Source organism: Phascolarctos cinereus, unplaced genomic scaffold (genome assembly GCF_003287225.1).
Source record: "Phascolarctos cinereus isolate Bilbo 61053 unplaced genomic scaffold, phaCin_HiC Scaffold_2;HRSCAF=192, whole genome shotgun sequence".
NCBI lineage: Eukaryota > Metazoa > Chordata > Mammalia > Diprotodontia > Phascolarctidae > Phascolarctos > Phascolarctos cinereus.
In genome coordinates this window covers 40,208,339-40,226,342 of record NW_027555625.1, presented here as the reverse complement: position 1 = coordinate 40,226,342, position 18,004 = coordinate 40,208,339, and positions in this window count along the sequence as shown.

Here is an 18,004-nt window from a genome sequence, read left to right as displayed (position 1 = left end):
TTTTAGACGGCAGTGGCCTCAGAGGTTGTTTGATCTTTGTTTTGAAGAAGACCAGTGACATCACACATGATGGCTTTACTTGCACATGGATTGGATTGAAGTGAGACAGAGTTGCATAAAGTAGTCAGCTTCACTGTCTTCCAGAGTCATCAGTGACAAGACAAAAGTCACATGATGCAATGGATACTTTTGGCATCTTTGATGTCTAACCAGGGCTCTAAGCTCTCCACTGCCTTCGTGGTCATTAGAATAAATTATTCTCATTTGCCCATTCTGCCAGGGGAAGTCTTCACATGCTTGGGGTAGACCCCACTCTAAATTACTGACTGATTTGAGGTTTCAAATACTTTGGGGAGGAAAGTCAAGTCGAGTGTTAGGGAGGTAGAGAGAAAAGGGGGCTAAGCAAATTTTGTCATGGCCCTGGGCCTCATTTTCCCCTTCTGTAACATGAAGACTTGGACTAGGTGATGATGGAAGGAGGAAGAGCAGTGCAATGAGAATAACATTGGATTTAGAGTCTGAGGACTTCAGTTAAAAATCTCACTTCAGCAACTTATTGTTTGTGTGATCTTGGGCAAATCATACAACCTCTCTGTTTTGTCTTCCTTATCTGTAAAATGAAGGGACCTCAATTACATAGCTTCTAATGTGCCTTCCTGCTCTGAATCTCTGGTTCTATGACCCTTTCTAGGTCTTGACCTTAGCTACTTTGGTACTATAACCAGATACTGAGATTCTTTGTGATGCTTCACAGATTTGGGCTTCCAAGGGAAGCCCTATGATTCCTCCTAGCCACTACGTCTCAGTGACTCACCAACACCCATACAATGATCTGCCCCACACATGAATCGTAGGATCGTGGAATTAGAAGAGACTGAATTTCATTAAACACTAGCTACAACTGGCCACTAGGCGGCAATCTTGGGAATTTATTCCTTCAAGAAAGTATAGAGCATTTATGTAACTGACAAAAACTCAATATTCTTTTAAACAAATCAAATTTTGATATTAAATACACCTCACTTCTTAATAAATCCTTACTATACTGAACTGTGGAATGACAGCAACTATTATTGTTATTATTGTTAGCCTAGACTCTTGATTGATACATAGTATACAAAGAAATGGTAGAAAATACAACAATAACTACAAGTTACGAAAATTTAGCACCTAATGAATATCTAATATGGCAAGTGTCAACGAATCTCACTTGCTGGTCACTTCTTGGTCTGCTACCTGATTTGTTGACGTGCTCATTTTTATCATCCCAAACTCTAGAACAATCCAATTTTGTATCTTTCCTCATTAATTAGCAAGTCAAAACATCTCTCACTAATTAGTCAATTAGTTCAGAATCTCACCCCAGGTTTTAAAGAAGAAGTTGTTCTTATTTCTTATATCAAAATCTCTTATTCTCTAGGACTAGCTCAGTATTAAAAATACTGGCTACACAATTTATTAACAATATAATTGATAATAACACAAAGATGTAAAAATGATGGTATTTTAGTGGAGAGCAAGAACATAGCCTGAATCACCTCAAATCATCACAGTGACACAAAGTATTTGTCCTTATTTCTGGAAACGTAGTTGCATCATTCATTTTATTCAAGATACCAAGCAAAGTCTCCACTCAAGAATTCTCTTCACCTGTTCAACAAAATAGATGTTAAGAGATCAAGAGAGAATTTCTGTCTTTCTCAGCTTCTTTCTAACCATGATAGGAAAACAATCTCTTCAGATTCTCTTAAGTTATTACTCTCAACATTTTCTTCAAACTGACTGTTCATAGAAAGATAGGCAGCACTTCATAATAATAATAAAACTCTTCAATTTGTTGTCATTTAGTCACGTCCAACTCTTCATGACCCCATTTGGGGTTTTCTTGGCAAAGGTACTGGAATGTTTGCCATTTCCTTCTCCAGCCAGGGATGTGGTGTCTTCTGGACAGAGCCAGGTCTCAGTAAGTGCCAGAAAATGGAAGGGGGTGGGGGAGAGAGAGAGAGAGAGAGAGAGAGAGAGAGAGAGAAGAGAGAGAGAGAGAGACAGAGAGAGAGACAGAGAGAGAGAGAGAGAGAGACAGAGAGAGAGACAGAGACAGAGAGACAGAGAGGAAGAGAGACAGAGAGAGAGAGAGAGAGAGAGAGAGAGACAGAGAGAGAGACAGAGAGAGAGACAGAGACAGAGAAGGAGACAGAGAAAGAGACAAAGAGACAGAGAGATGAGGGAACTGAGGCAAACAGGGCTAAGTGACTTGTCCAGGGTCACACTACTAGTAAGTGTCTAAGGCTGGATTTGAACTCAGGACAATGAGGCTTGGCACTTTAACCACTGTGCCATCTAGCTACCCCAAATTCTCCAAACTGTCAAACTGACATTTCCAAAATATCCCAATGAACACTTAAAGATATAATAAAAGTATCTGTAGTTACTGTTGGGCACCCTAGTGAATTAGGTGCTACAGTAGAAAGACATGATAAGGTGGCCAGAATTATAAACCATAATTGCATTAATCTGTTTAAACAAAGAGACAAGAAATTTCCTTATTATAAATACAGACCTTAAAATATCTTCAATAAATCAATAATGAGCTTTAATGGAACTGGAGCATCATAACAGACAAAACTGTTGCCCACAATTGTAAATCCTAACATTGATCCACAAAAATTTAAGAAAAACCTTTTTAATGCATGTCACTATACTGAATATTCCTCCTCTCTAAACTATGTTGATTGAAAATCTTTCAAAATATAGATATCTAGAGGAAGAAATCCAAGCTATTTGGGAAAAGCTACTTATAATTCTTTAAAAACATCCTCAAACTACCACTATAGATATTGCCTCTGTTTCTTAAGCAAACTCCTAGGGAAAAAAATGCTATCTATATATATTGTTTCCCTTTCTTTTCTCTCATTCACTCCAGTCTTTGCTCTCAGGTTTTTGACCATACAAATGTTCTCAATGGACAAATCTCATACTCTTCTCAATCCTCACCCTTTTTAACTTCCACTGAAGGACATTACCACTACCACTCATTCCTCATTTTTATCCCATTCAACCCTAGTCTACAAAGTCCCATTCCAGATCTGCCTTCCTCTTCCATCATGCCTTCTGTAATATCTGCCCCATAATTGACAAACTTCCTCGACTTAAATTCCTCTCTTTCCCTCCCCCTTTCTCCCCATGTCTCCCTCTCCCTCTCTCCCCATCTCTCTCTCTCTCTGTCTCTCTCTCTCTGTCTCTCTCTCTGTCTCTCTCTCTGTCTCTCTCTCTCTTTCTCCTTCCATTTTCTGGCACTCACTGAGACCTGGCTCTGTCTAGAAGACACCACATCCCTGGCTACCCTTTCCACTACTACTTGCAATTTCTTTCTTATGATAGTCCACATCCCTGCTCCTGCCTTACTGGCCTGAGGGGGAAAACTTCTTGTTCATGTTGCCACTTCCAGACTCTTCCCCCTAAGGCCATCACTCAGCCCCTCTCCTCTTTTGAAGTTTGTGCTATCTAAATTTATCTTTCAATTCAGATCTTGGTAAAGTTATTTTTAACCCAGATCCAGACATTCATCCACCCTCCTCAATTAATTCAGTGACTCAGAATCTCCTCCCTACCTCAGTATCTGCTCCCATTCTTGGGGACTTCAATGTATGTGTTAATATTTAGTCAAGTACCCAAACTTCTCAGTTCCTGATTGTATTCAACTCCCACCACCTAGTCCTCTATCCTACCTGAGATACGTGCAGAGATAATCATAACCTTGATGTTGCCATCACCCACAAGTGTTCCTCTTTCAAGTTCATGAATTCCAAAATTTCTTCATATGGTCATATTTTATCACACCATTTCTCTTTAAGCCTTACAATTCCCCACCTTGTTCTTTGAGCCTATTCTGGCCACCAGTTCACCCACCCCCTCACCAGGCCATCACCCCCGAACTGGGCTATACTCTTCTCTCTTCTAAACCTTGGCCCCTTGGTGAACTAGTTCAACTCTATACTGTCTTTACTTTCAAATCCTTTGTCCCTTTGTCACAACATCTACTACACCCTGACAACTAATCTTGGAATACTGCCACAAGCTACCTTCTTTGCTCCTACTCACATGCTACTGAACAGATCTGAAGGAAGTCAGAAAACCTTGTTGACTGAGTCTATACTTAACTTCAACTGGGCCCTCACTAAAGCAAGGCAATCTTTCTGCTAATGGTTAACCAAACCTATCCCATTCATCACAGTGGCAGTTCCAAACTTCTCTTATCAAGCCACTTCCTTCAGCCTCTTACCTCTCCCCTTAAAAAAAAAAAACAAAAAAACCCCTAAACCCTCTCATTAGATCCTACCATCTTTGATAGGTATTGTTATACATCTCCCCCCCTTCTCAGCTGAATTCTTCAACAAAACTATCTATATTAGTTGCATCCATTTACTCTCTCCTCCCTCCCTCCTAAACTCTCTTGAATCTGGTGTCCAACTTCATCCTTCCCTTAAAATCATTCTCTCCAAAGCTGCCAATGATTTCTTAATTGTTGAATCTCATGGCCTTTTGTCGACCCTCATTCTTCTTGAACTTTCTGAGTTATTGGACAGCATTGCTCATCTTCTCCTCAATACTCTCTCCTTTCTGAATTTTTCATGATATTGTTCTATCTTAGTTCCTCTTCTACCTGCCTCACTGCTCCTTCTCAGTCTTCTTTGTTGTATCTTCATCCATTAACTGTGGCTGTACCTCGAGGATCTGTCTGGGGACCTCTTTTCTGGATGGCAATGTATTCTTGAGGTATACTACTGCTGGGGAGGTGGGGTGGATTTCAGGATTTTGTTGGAGGAACTGGGTTGTGCTCTAAGAAGCTTCAGGAAAATTCAGTTCTCCTTGTCAGAGGAGTCCCAGATTGAGAGGGACCTGACTGGAGAGGCCAGAGGACTGAGGAATTCTGGGTGAGAAGTCCAAGTGGTTTTATTAGGGCCTCTGTAACAGGATTAAATGGGGAAAGTGGAGTACATGGGAACTATGTCTATATCAGGTCCCTTTTCTTCCCTGACTTCAACTGCTCAGAGTTAAATGGGGATAGTTGAACAGGGGTTCTGAGACAGTTTTCCTTGGAAAATTTGTAGGAAAAATGCCCAGGAGAATATGGGCTCAGTCAGAGATGAAGAACTGAGATGGCTTTTCTCCCTTTAGAACCTAACCTGGGGGAAAGGAAATCAGAAGGTCTTAGGCTCAGATTTAGGGCTGGAAAGGAGCAGGTTATTGACACCAACACTCTCATTTTACAGATGTGGAATCTGAGACCGAGAGAGGCTACAGAGTTACCCAGAGCCACGCAACTGTTACATAGTGAGTGGGACAGGCTTTGAACCTGACCTCAAGTCCAGTGCTCCATCTATTATGCCGCTTGCATCATGCCATCTTCTCAGTCCCTAGATTCAGGATACGCTTGGAGATTCCCCAATGTTTTCAACTTTGGTTCCAGTTTTGTCCTTCAACCCTCATTTGTTTTGGGGATAGAGTTTCTTAGGGGTATGAGCTTCCTTGTCCATCCCCATTTCTCAGACTGACAGTGCTCCAGGGTATCAGTACCAACAAGATCCCATTCACATTGATCTCTTCCTAGACATTTCACAGATTTTTCAATCTTCCCCTTCTCCTAGCCTGATCATTCTACTGCTTCAGGGGGACAAGCAGAACAGTGTAACTTTCTCTATCTGGGGGAAAGTGGAAGACCACCAGTATAGAATGTGGAAATAGGTCCAGGAAATGGAGACAGGTTGACCCAGCTCAGTTCTGTATATCTTAACCCATCCTTCCCCAAGTACCTAGCTTCAAGTTGGCCAGTCTCTTGGACATCAGTCCAAGAAGCCAAGTCTTCCTAGATTAACTGGATTGCCATTTTACATATGTACTATAGTCCTCAACAGACCTTACAAAGGGAAAATTCAGGACACTCAACTGATCTTTTGGGATCATAATCTCACTGTGATAACCAAGAATGAAGCTATGATCCCAGGTGACATTTGAGGGCCTTTCCAAACCTGAAATTCTATGAAATTTACCACCAGCTACAGGGTAAACTACCTTCCATTCTACACAGGACGACAGAAATTGCGGTCTTTTATTCTGAAGTTAGTATTTTCCCCAAGAGAATACTCATTTCTGCATTTTGTGATGTACAAAGTCATTGGGAATGAAGTCAGTGGAGAGAAAATCAGCGACGATGTTGTCACAAAGAGGAGTGAATAAAGATGTGGACCCAGAATCCCTTCCTAGGAAAGAGGATAAGGATGGAGCAGAACTCCTGCTAAGGACCATAGGATCCTCAGGACAGAGATGTCTTTCGGGGCATCTCCTTCAATGGAGTCCTGAATAGAGACTTCCAGCCCTCAGGCACAACTGTCCTGTTCCCCACATATCTTCACATCTTGAGTGAATTTTGCCTTGTGAATCCCTGGTGGAATAGGGTCCCATTTTAGCTCTCTTTTCCCCATCCCCTCTGAATACCTCCCAGGGGACAGGGAAAGTAGCCTTTATACCCATTCCTCTTCTACAGAGCTTTCCTTTCCACTCCCAAAGCTGCCTGGATAAGCTTATCACATGCAAATCAATACTGTTACTCTATAACATGTGGGCCAGAATGGCAGCCAAGGTGGCCCTCTCTACATCTCAGTGAGCTTTGTCTGGGTAACTAGACTCTAGACTCCCACACTCTTTAGGTCATTATCGAATGACTTCATGGTAGCATAGTGGAAGAATACTGAAGTAGGAGGCAGGTGACCCGGGGTCTTGTTTCACCCTCTCCTTCTCCAGGGGAGACTTAGGTTCTTGTAAGGCAGAATGGAAAGAGACTGGAGCCTGAGGCTTTGCCACTCTTCTCTCCTCAGTGAGAGTAAGGGTACTGGGCTAGAATTGAAGCTATTTGCTCCATTAAATGTTATTAGTCTAAGGCAGGGGTGGGGAACCTGCAGCTTCAAGGCTACAAGTGGCCCTCTAGGTCCTCAAGTGCAGCCCTTTGACCGAATCCAAACTGCACGAAACAAATCCCCTTAATAAAATGATTTGTTCCATAAAACTTAGATTCAGTCAAAAGACTGCACCCAGGGACCTAGAAGGCCATATGTGCCCTCAAGGCCATAGGTTCTCCACCCTTTATGGGATGTGATTTTTAGGCTCAAGCTGAACTCCTGATCAGTGTTTCTTATTGGGAAAGGAGGCCCTCAAACTTTATATCAATAGCTTGACTTCCCTCTCAGCAAATACTAGCTCCACAATGAACATGTATAATAAATAACAAATAATTCCAAAATTATCCAAGTTCATAGCAAAATACATACCTAGGAAAGTGTATGTAGGAAAATATATACCAGACAGTTCAAAGTAAAGCAAATCTCCCAGCGCAAGTGAGTTTAGTTCAGCCAAGAGAGAGAGTCCCAGATGTCATCCAAAGGAGAAATTCCCTGATGTCTCTAGTGTAGCAAATATGGGACATCGCAGGGACTGCCAGCTCCTCTCATGTTGGCCTCTTCCCAGCCTTTTTCTCCCTTCAGGGTGCTAAAGAGAGGAATCTCATGAAGACAGGAATCTCCCATGTTTTCTCCCTTGATGCTGGAAGCCAGAAGAACCTAGAGACCGAATCCCTCTTCTCTCCTGCTCTCTATAATTCCACTTCTCATTCAGGTGCAGCACATTGATCTTCATCAAGGAGGAGAGCTCCCCAAATTGACCCTTCAAGCTAGGGTTATACCAAGAAGCCCTGGTTTCAAACCTCACCTCTGACACATACTGGCTGGATTTCATAGAAAAGGTGCCAGCCTATGTCCGCAGAAGAACTTTCCGCTTTTAGGCATCCTCTAGACCAGGGGTGGGGCACCTGCAGCCTCAAGGCCACATGTGGCCCTCCAGGTCCTGTAATGCAGCCCTTAGACTGAATCCAAACTTCACAGAACAAATCCCCTTAATAAAAGGGTTAGTTCTGTCAAACTTGGACTCAGTCAAAAGGCCGTACCTGAGGCCCTAGAAGGCCACATGCGGCCTTGAGACCGCAGGTGCCCCATCCCTGCTCTAGACAAAAGAAATCGTGAGTCCAGTCCCCATCCTTTCCTCTACACAAGCCCTATTTTAGTGCCTCTTCATGGTATGAAGGTGATGCTGAACTCTTAAAGGCCATGCCAGGGCAGGGCAAGCTCTAGAAATTCCTGCCAAGCCAGAAAGACCAAACGAATCCAGTCAGTGATAGATGCTGTGTCCACTCCCAGTCTGGTCCCCTTTGAGGAGTTCCTAACAAGCAGCTTTTCATCAGATGATGCATTTTTTTTTCAGTCACAGCAGCCCAGGAAAACTGTCTTCTAAGGCATAGAAGGGTTGCAATCTGCACTGGCAGGGGGGAGCGGGGAGGCAGGCAGGGATTTCTGTATTTTTATATAAACATATTTACACATTTTACATAAATTTATATTTATTATATAAATAATATAATATATAATTAATTAAAATTAAATATATTTTTATTTTAACTTTAAATTTTATTTATTTATTTAAGTTCTGAATTTATCTCTCCCCCTGCCCTATCTGCTAAGCCATGCCACAGAACAAAGAATGCAAAAGAAAGAGAAGGAAAAAAATGCAGATTACTGAAAATAACCAACACCCGTTGAACCTGACTGTACATGCAGTTTTCACTCCTATAGCCCCGTACCTCTACAAGGGGCGAAGGGAAATGCATTTTCTTATCTCTTCTTCAGGGATAGGCTTGGTCGCAAAGGGTTCAATTTCATTTTTAGTTTTCCACCTCTGCCCCTCATTTTACAGGTAAGAAGAATGAGGCCCATAGAGGGGAGGTGATTAGCTCTGAGTTACACAGCATGGCATAACCCAGGTCTCCTCACTCCTAATCCAAGGAGGGGGTGGGGTGCCTTTCTACCACAGCATCCAATGTCTGGTTTTTCAATGAGTTTTCAGAGATGAAAGATTACTTACAGTATCAGCCTTGGGGGGCCAGATCTTTCACCAGGTCCTTACAGTTGTCCTCTGCTTCTCTTCACTGCCACTGGCTGCAACTGTCATTGACTGCACTGCCATTGCTAGGTTCTAGCTTTGCCTGGGAGCTGAGCGAAACTCAGTTTAATCACAGCTCAAGCTGTTCTCTTTAAAATCAGGAAAGAGAAGCAGCACATTCCACTCTCAATTCTCCTTCCTGGGATTCTTTCCTCTGTGTCTCTTAAAAGTGGATTCCCTAGCTATCCTGTTAATTTCCTTCCCAGACAGAAGGAGCTTTGGGCTAAAAGGAGACACAGTCTAGTGTGATCACCAGAGACTTGATGGGAGGCAGCTGTGGTCTAGTGGGAGGGCACCAGACTGGGAGTCAGGACTCTTGGGCTCTAATCCGAGTCTGCCAGGAAGCAGCTGCCTAGCCTGGGGCAAATCACCTCATGTCTTTAAGTGTCAGTTTTCTCATATGTCAAATGAAAAACTAGAGTAGCCATCTCCCAGGTTTCTGCCAACTTGAAAATTCTTTCATTCTGCCTGTCTGGGACATGCCTGGGCCAAATTAAGGAGTCCCATGTATAGTACAATGGAAGACAGCTCCCCTCCCTCTGAAAGCTGATAGGCCTGCCAGTCACCAGGAGAACAATGATTTCTTTTAGTCAACATGGATAACATCATAAACCAGATCCAGAAAGCATTCTTAGCAAAATTTCAGATGACACGAAGCCAGCAGTGATGGCTACTATACTAGATAAAATTATTGAGTTAGTATTCAAAAGTATCCCATGTGACTTACAGCCTGGGTTGAGAATGATAAAATGCAATCTAAGAGGGATAAATACAAAATCTTGCATTTACATTAGTTTTTAAAAAATAACTTCCAGAACAAGTTATGGTATACGAATGTAATGGAATACTATTGCACTATAAAAAATGATGAACAGGCTGACTTCAGAAAAATCTGCAAAGACTTGTACAGACTAATGCTGAGTGAAGTGAGCAGGATCAGGAGAACATTGTACACGGTGACACCCACGTTGTGCAATGACTAATGTTGATAAACTTAACCCTTCTCAGCAATACAAGGATCGAAGACATCTCCAAAGGCCTCGTGATGGAAAATGCTATCCACATCCAAGCAAAGAACTATGGAGTTTGAATGCAGATCAAAACATACTGTATACTATTTTTTTTCTTCTGTTGTGTTTTGTTTCCTCTTTCTGATGGTTCCTCCTATTGATTCTAATTCTCACTTACAACATCACTAATGTGAAAATATGTTTAATAGGAACGAATATATATAGCCTATATCAGTTTGTGTGCCTTGGGGAAGGGTGGTGGGGAGGGAAGAGGAGAAAAATTTTAAACTCAAAAGCATATGGAAGTGATGGTTGATAAATCAAAATAAATTAATTAAAAAAAATTAAAATGACTTCCGTGAGTATAAGAGGAGATCTGACCTGATAATACTTTATGTGAAAAAGATCTTGAGATTTTAGTGGACCACAAGGCAATGTTAGGCAAAGTGGTAGCAGTACAAAGTAAAACAAAGCAAGACAAATAAAAGCCCAAATTTTTAACATATTGGGGGCAATGAATTTCTTTTTTTTTTTTCTGGGATATGAGTATCTGCACCAGGAGGAGATGGTGCCACATTAGCAACCACCTGGTCAACATGTTTGCCTACACACCACAAGTCAAAAATAAACCACTTCCCCATATGTGCTGCAACTTTGTGCATTATCATTATCGTAAGACTAAAGACAGTTTACTTAGATGTAGAGAATATTTTGTAGGTTAGGTAATAAATAGAGGAATGCAGCAAGGCAGGAGGAAAACAATGACATTATCCCCTGGGCTTAACTTCATCCTGGTGAATACAAAACTTAAGATGAGGTCTGATGAGGACAGAGTAAAGTGATACTATCACCTCCCCATTCTTGGAAACTCTGCCTATTTTAATATAGCCCAAGACCACACTGGAGGCAACTAGGTGACTCAGTGGATAGAGCTCTGAGCCTAGAGTCAGGAAGACCTCCATTTAAACCTGGCCTCAGACCCACACGAGGTGCATGATCCTGGGCAAGTCACTTAACCTCTGTTTGTCCTAATCCATTGGAGAAGGAAATAGCAAACCATTCCAGTCTCTCCGAAAAACAAAACAAAACAAAAAAACCACATGAGGTCATGAAGGATCAGACATGACTGAAAAGCAGCAACAAGACCACATTAGTTAGTTTTTTATTTTTGAGTGCCGTGCTTCATTGCTGACTCAGATTGAACTTACATTCCACTAAGACCTCCAGATCTTTTTCAGAACCACTGCAACCCATGCTTTCCCTTCTGGTACTTGTGAAAGTGACTTTTTGTACCCAAATGCAAGACTTGTTGAATTTTAGTTTATTCAATTCAGCTGAATAGTCTAACCTGTTCTGATGCTTTTTTGTTTTTATCCTACCTGTCATCCAGCAGGTTTGTAATCACACCCAGCTTTGCACCATCCATAAATTTGATGAATACGCTATCTACGCCATGATCTAAACAGTTAATAAAGATATTAAGCAGCATCAGGCCATGCACAGATCCCAGTGTTAATTCACTGGAGACCTCTTACTATGTCGATATTGAACCATTAAAAACGACTTTTTTTCAGTCTAGCCATCCAAGGCAGCTCTGAAACCATTTGATTGTATTATTTGACTAACCAAAATTTCTCCATTTTCTCCACAAAAATATTTTAATATTTTGTTTGGTTTTAATGGTTTATTATTTTTACTTTTCCAAATAACAAGTATTTTAAAAATTAACCTGTCCCTCTACTCTATCTTCTCCCAATTCAGCTTACTTTGCTCTGCCTCAGTTTATGAAAATCTCCCTTATTTCCTCTGAAATGGTCCATTTCATTATTTTACATGAAATAATAACATTCCACTACTTCAGTTTGTTTAGTCATTCCTCAATAGGAAGATACTCCTTAGTTTCCATTTTCTATTTTTCCAGTTTTTGTCTACTATGAAAAGAGATGCTATAAATATTTTTCAATAGCTTTTCCTTCTTTTTTTCTTTGGTTTCTGTAGTATATTGATCTGGTAGTAACATAGGTGGGTCAAAGGATATGCATAATTTGGTGACATTTTAGGCATAGTTTCAAGCTGCCTTCCAGAATGGCTAGACCAATTGACAGCTTCACCAACAATGCACCAGTGAACCTACTTTCCCACAGTCCCTCCAACATTTATCATTTTTCTCTTTTGCCATATTTTTCAGCCTGATATGAAGTAGAACCTCAAAGTTGTTTTAATTTGCATTTCTTTAATTATCAATGATCTAGAATATTTTAATGTTGTTGTTGTTAGCTTCTATTTTTTCCTTTAAAAACTGCCTGTTCATATCCTTTGAATATATACTGGGGATGCCTGTCCACATGAATAATATGAGATACTCTGTCAATAGACTTGCTCAAATCGAGATAAATTATATCTGCAGAATTTGCCTCATGTACCAATATAGCAGTCATTTCAAAGAAAGAAATGGAATTCGCCAGACACAATTTTCTCTTAATGAATCTATGCTGGCTCTTTGCAGTCATCGCTTCTGTTGTTCAGTATGTTTATCATCCTTTTATTGATATGTTCTCGAATTTCCCTAGGAATCCAGGTCTAGGTCACTGACCTGTAGTTCACAAACTCTATTCTATTCCTTTTTTTTTAAAATTGGGATATTTGACCCTTTTCATCTTCTGGTGCTACTCCTGTTTTCCACGATCTTTCAAATATTGCTGACAGTAGCTCATCAATTACACCCACCAATTCTTTCAGGATGTGAGAATGCCATCCATTTCAGTCAATTTTTTGTTATTCAGTTTTGTTTTGCTGATTCCAGTGTAAATGTGTTCTCTTTTTCTGAGAAAATAAAAACAAAATAGATAATGAACAGCTCTGCCTTCTCTCTGTGGCCAGTTATCATCATCCCATTTGCTCTGAAAAAAGATTCATTCCTTTCTTTGGCCCTACTTGTCCTTAGCTGCCCTTGGCTCATCTGTGCCTTAGCATTCCCGACATCATTTTTCTAGAACCACAACACAAATTCACCTCTAGTTCCTGTCCTTGCATGCATCTTCTGAATAATTTTTTTATATCTAAATTGGTTGGCAAGTTTCCTGTGCAGCCATATTGGTCTATTTAGACAAATCTCATTTTTCTTCTTCAAAACAATTATTTTTCTTTGCGTCTTCAAAATTTTATTCTTTTTTTTAAAAAACTTGCTTTTATTCTGAACTTAACAACAAATGAAATGGACATTTACGCATGCATAGTAGAGCAGAAAAATGCAAATAAAACTACAGATTTCTATTATGTGCAGTTGGTTTTTCTTTAACTTCAACCTGTAACTTTCAAAGCTATCTTGCTTGACTGTTCTTCAGTCTGGCCTTCCCTCTGTTCTTTTCTCTGCATAAAAAAGATGCCTTAATGACCCTCTTTTGTGTTTTTCTTAATTTTTACTACCTTATTTTTATCCTCCATCCCCAATGGCCTTTCCTGAATCCTCATCTATCATGATAACTCTGTTGCCTTTTATAATGTTGATCATCCTCTCCTCCTTCTTTCTAGGTTTCATGACTTCCTTCCCTCCTAATTCTTTACTTATTTGAAGAACACTTTCACAATATCCTTTGCTATATCTTCATCCAGGGCACATACACTAACTGAGGGTGTCCTCCAAGGCTCAGTCTTGAGTCCTATTCCCTTTACTCTATGTTATTTCTCTTGGTGATCTCATTAGCTCCCACATGTGTGTGTGTGTGTGTGTGTGTGTATAAATATATATATTTATTTGTGTATAAACATATATGTATATTTGTGTATATATACATATATATAAATATACACACACATTTGTATATACATATGCATACATATTTATAACACACACATATATACATATGTGTATGTGTGTGTGTGTGTGTGTATGTACAGCTCTAATCTCTCTTGTGAGCTCTACTCCAGTAGCACCAGTTGCTTTTTATATATTTTGAATTAGATATCCCATAGGCATCTGAAATTTAACATGTCCAAAACAGAACTCTTCATCTTTTACCCAAAGCCCACCTTCTTCTCAACTTTCTGATGATTGTAGAGGACACCATCATTCTCCTGGTCAGCTGGGCTCACAACCTAGGTGTCATCTGCAACTTCTCACTCAAACTTATCACACACGTCCGATCTATTGTCAAAGTTTATCATTTTTACCTTCTCAGCCTCTCTCATACATCTCCTCACTCACCACATTTTTATAAGTCTTAATCATCTCTTGCCTTAGATTATTTTAATAGCCTATTAATTGGTCTCCCTTCTTCAAGTCTCTCTTCATTTCAATCCATTCTCCTTTCAGCTGACAAAGTAATTTTCCTAAAGTTCAGGTCCGATCATGTCATCATTGTGTTCAAAAAACTCTATGGCTCCATAATAACTCCAGGATCTAATATAAAGTTCTTAGTCATTCAAAGCTCTTTATGATCCTTCCTACTTGTCCAGTCTTCTTACATTTTGTTCCCCTCCACACTCTTTACAACCCTGCTATATGGGCTTAGTTATTGTTCTTCATACAGGAAACTCCATTTCCCAACTCCATCTTAGGCTTGTCACCCATAACTGCAATGTTCTACCTCTTTATTTCTTTAGTTTTCCTGGCTTCCTTTAAGATTTAGCTCAAATCCCCCCTTCTCCATGAAGGCTTTTCTAGCCCCCCACACTTCTATTACCTTCTAAGATTCCCTCCAATTTACACTGTATTTATCTCGTCCATACATAGTTATTTACATGCTGATGCCCCCATTAGCCTGTGGGCTTCTTGACAGCACAGACTGTATTTATGCTTTTTCCTCCCTTTTATCCCCAGTACTTAGCACAGTGCCTGGTATATAGGAATCCTTCAATGCCTGTTGACTGACTCAGCGACTGACTACCATCCCTTTTCACCAGGCTTGTGATCTGTTTCTCAAACTCCTATTTTACTTTGTCTTTCTGTCCATGTGGTCTGTAGCACACCCCAATGACAAAAATCACTTCTTATTTCTCTCTTTAACCAAATACTCCTGCTTGTGCCCTCTGGTTCTTGGATTTCCTTGCATGAGTATGCCTTCTTAATCTACAGTACTCACTTTACTTACTCATTTCCTCTTGACCATCGTATACCCACATAGCAATATGGTATGGTCATGGGTTTCTTCCCACTGACTCTTAATGATACCTATGAAGTCTAATTCACTTTCATGTGTTGGGGCCTTTACTCAGTCACTGGAAGTCAACAAGCACTCATTTATGCCTTTGTATCTCTAACACCTTCTTGTGCATAGGTATTAATAACTGCTGAATTGAAGTGAGTTGAAGAAAGAGCTACATTTTTACTCTAGATCACCTGTATAGGAAGATGAAATAGGGAATTTTGGAAACAGACCACAAGCCTGGCAAAGAAGAACGATATAGAAGCCAGCCAGTCAGTCAACCAGTCAAAAAGCATTTATTGAGGGTGAATTTATGCCAGACACTGCATTAAACACTAGGGAAAAAAAGAAAGGCAGAGCCTAAGTCTTCCTGTTTGTTGCCTAAACTTTGGACATTTGTATATAGATAGTTGAGATCATGAATTTTCCTACTGGCTCTTCTCTGGGATTTTGTTTCCTATAAATTTCCAATTATCTCAGCTACTATTCTTTTTCTCCTTTGTGCCTGCTTTCTATAGCAAATAACTCAGAAGATACATGCATACATGCATGCACACACACATATCCTCATACACTTATTAGCTTTCAGCTTGATCTTATTAGGGAGAGGCTTCCTAGTCATGTCACTTCAGTAGATAGGAACAGTGAGCAGTAGATGACTTTGAAGACCCAAAGCTCAGCAGATGGTAGCAGAGAGCAGTTTGGAACACCAAAGCCAGAAGCAACAACACAAGGGAGAGCAGAGGTAGTATACCCACCAGAGGTAAATATGATGACCCAAAGAGAACAACAGAAAATATGTGCCACATTGATTGCTGACGTGTATGCCCTCAACGCATGTACCTTGGATGCACAGATCTCTGGTGTGGGCCCCTAGCCACATGTATTCCTTAATTGTGTGCTCTTCATGTGTATTTCAAAGAATCAGAGAATCAGAGCTCGAAGGGACCTTATAAGTCATCCAATTTAACCTCTTCATTTTACATAATAGGTGTTTGGCTGGGAGAGTGATTAAACACTTTGCCCGGGATCACATGGTTAATAAATTATATGAGGCACAATTCAAATTCAGTTCTTCCTGATTCCAAGTCAAGTATTCTCCACTGTTTACCTGTGTGCCTCTCACCTCTCCTGCTATTGTCTACTTTCCTGTATTCTTAGATGAAGTATGCCTTCTCCTTGCCAAGGTCAATCTCTCTACATGTAACCTTTATCTCATTCTCTTTCATCCTCTCCAGTAGATCACCTCCACAATCATATTCATTCTTTAATCTTCTATTTCTCGCTATCTACTTATTTGTTCCTTGATGCCTACAGACAGACCCATGTCTCTCTCACCCTTAAAAAAAAACTCTAAGTAGATCCTGTCATGCCTACCAGCTATTATCCTTTATCTTTCCTCTCTGCTCAGCTAAACACCTTAGAAAAGACATCCACAATTTGTATTTACATTTGAATTTAACTTTGATCTAAGGAAGAGTCCACACTCACCACTCAGTTGATCAAGACTGTTTATTTGCAACATAAATATATACATTTTGCTTAAAACTACCTATGGTCGCTAGATTTTAGAACATAATTAGAAAAAAATAATGGTGTGGTATTTGTTCAATTGGATGTCTGGCAGACACAATGTCTTTAGCAATTCTTCTTAAGGTATTACTCTAGCTCAGGGGTGGGGAACCTGTAGCCTGGAGGCCACATGTGGTCCTCTAGGTCTTCAAGTGTGGTATTTTGATGACTGAATCCAAACTTCATGGAGCAAATCCCCTTAATAAAAGGATTTGTTCTGTAAAACTTGGACTCAGTCAAAAAGCCACCCCTGTTATACTCTTGTTATACCCACACTTGTTATAAACAAGTAAATTAGATTATGCAAATAGAAGTCAACCAGGTAACAGAATTATAGCTTCTCACACTCAATTATAACCAGTTGCCTTGGATTGAGGATCTTATCTGTATCAGATAAGGCCCAAAAGTGTTGAAAAAAAGAATAATTCTAGGAAGTAACATGCAGTTACATGATGAGTCTAGAAATAGAGATGGGCTATAGAATAAATGTTTCATCACTAAAAGGCATGTAATTGGCAGATCTTTTGGACTATTTCACAGAGGAAAAGTCAGGCAATGTTATCTTGCTTCAAGGTTTGTCAGGAATCTGCCATTTGCTGTCATAGCATTAAAATGAACATCAAAGATCATAGAAGTCAAACTGCTTCAATAGACATTTACCGTTACCATGTCCCAGGAAAAGTAGGTATTCAGCCTTTCCTTGAAGACTTCTCAGTAGGGGGGATGTCCTACTTCTAAAGGAAGGCCATTATACTTTGGGATAACTCTATTTTAAGGATTTTTTCCCCTTAAATCAAGATTAAATTTGCAAGAATGATCACATGACTGTTGCTTCTAGTCTTGATGTCAAAGCACAGTCTTGAGGGCAGAGCATAACCACACTATCACTTCCCTAGTCCTGGACACCATGCCTCTTGTCATGTCACATCATCTTTTTTGGCTGGCATACTATAACATTGACTCAATGTTGGAGTCTATTAAAACTCCCACTAAAACCACTAGACTGCTTTCGAGTAAATATCTAATGAGCCATTTCTTCCCCATCTTGTATTTCTGAACATCTAATCCATATTAACTATTATGTTATTAGAGTTGATAGCTTGTTGAGATCTTTTTTGGATCCTGACTCCATCATCTAATATATTAGCTAAGCTGTCCACTCCCACTGTTGTCCTTCCTCAAATCTGATAGGGAAGCAACCGTGCCTTCACTCAAGTCAAGAATAAAAATATT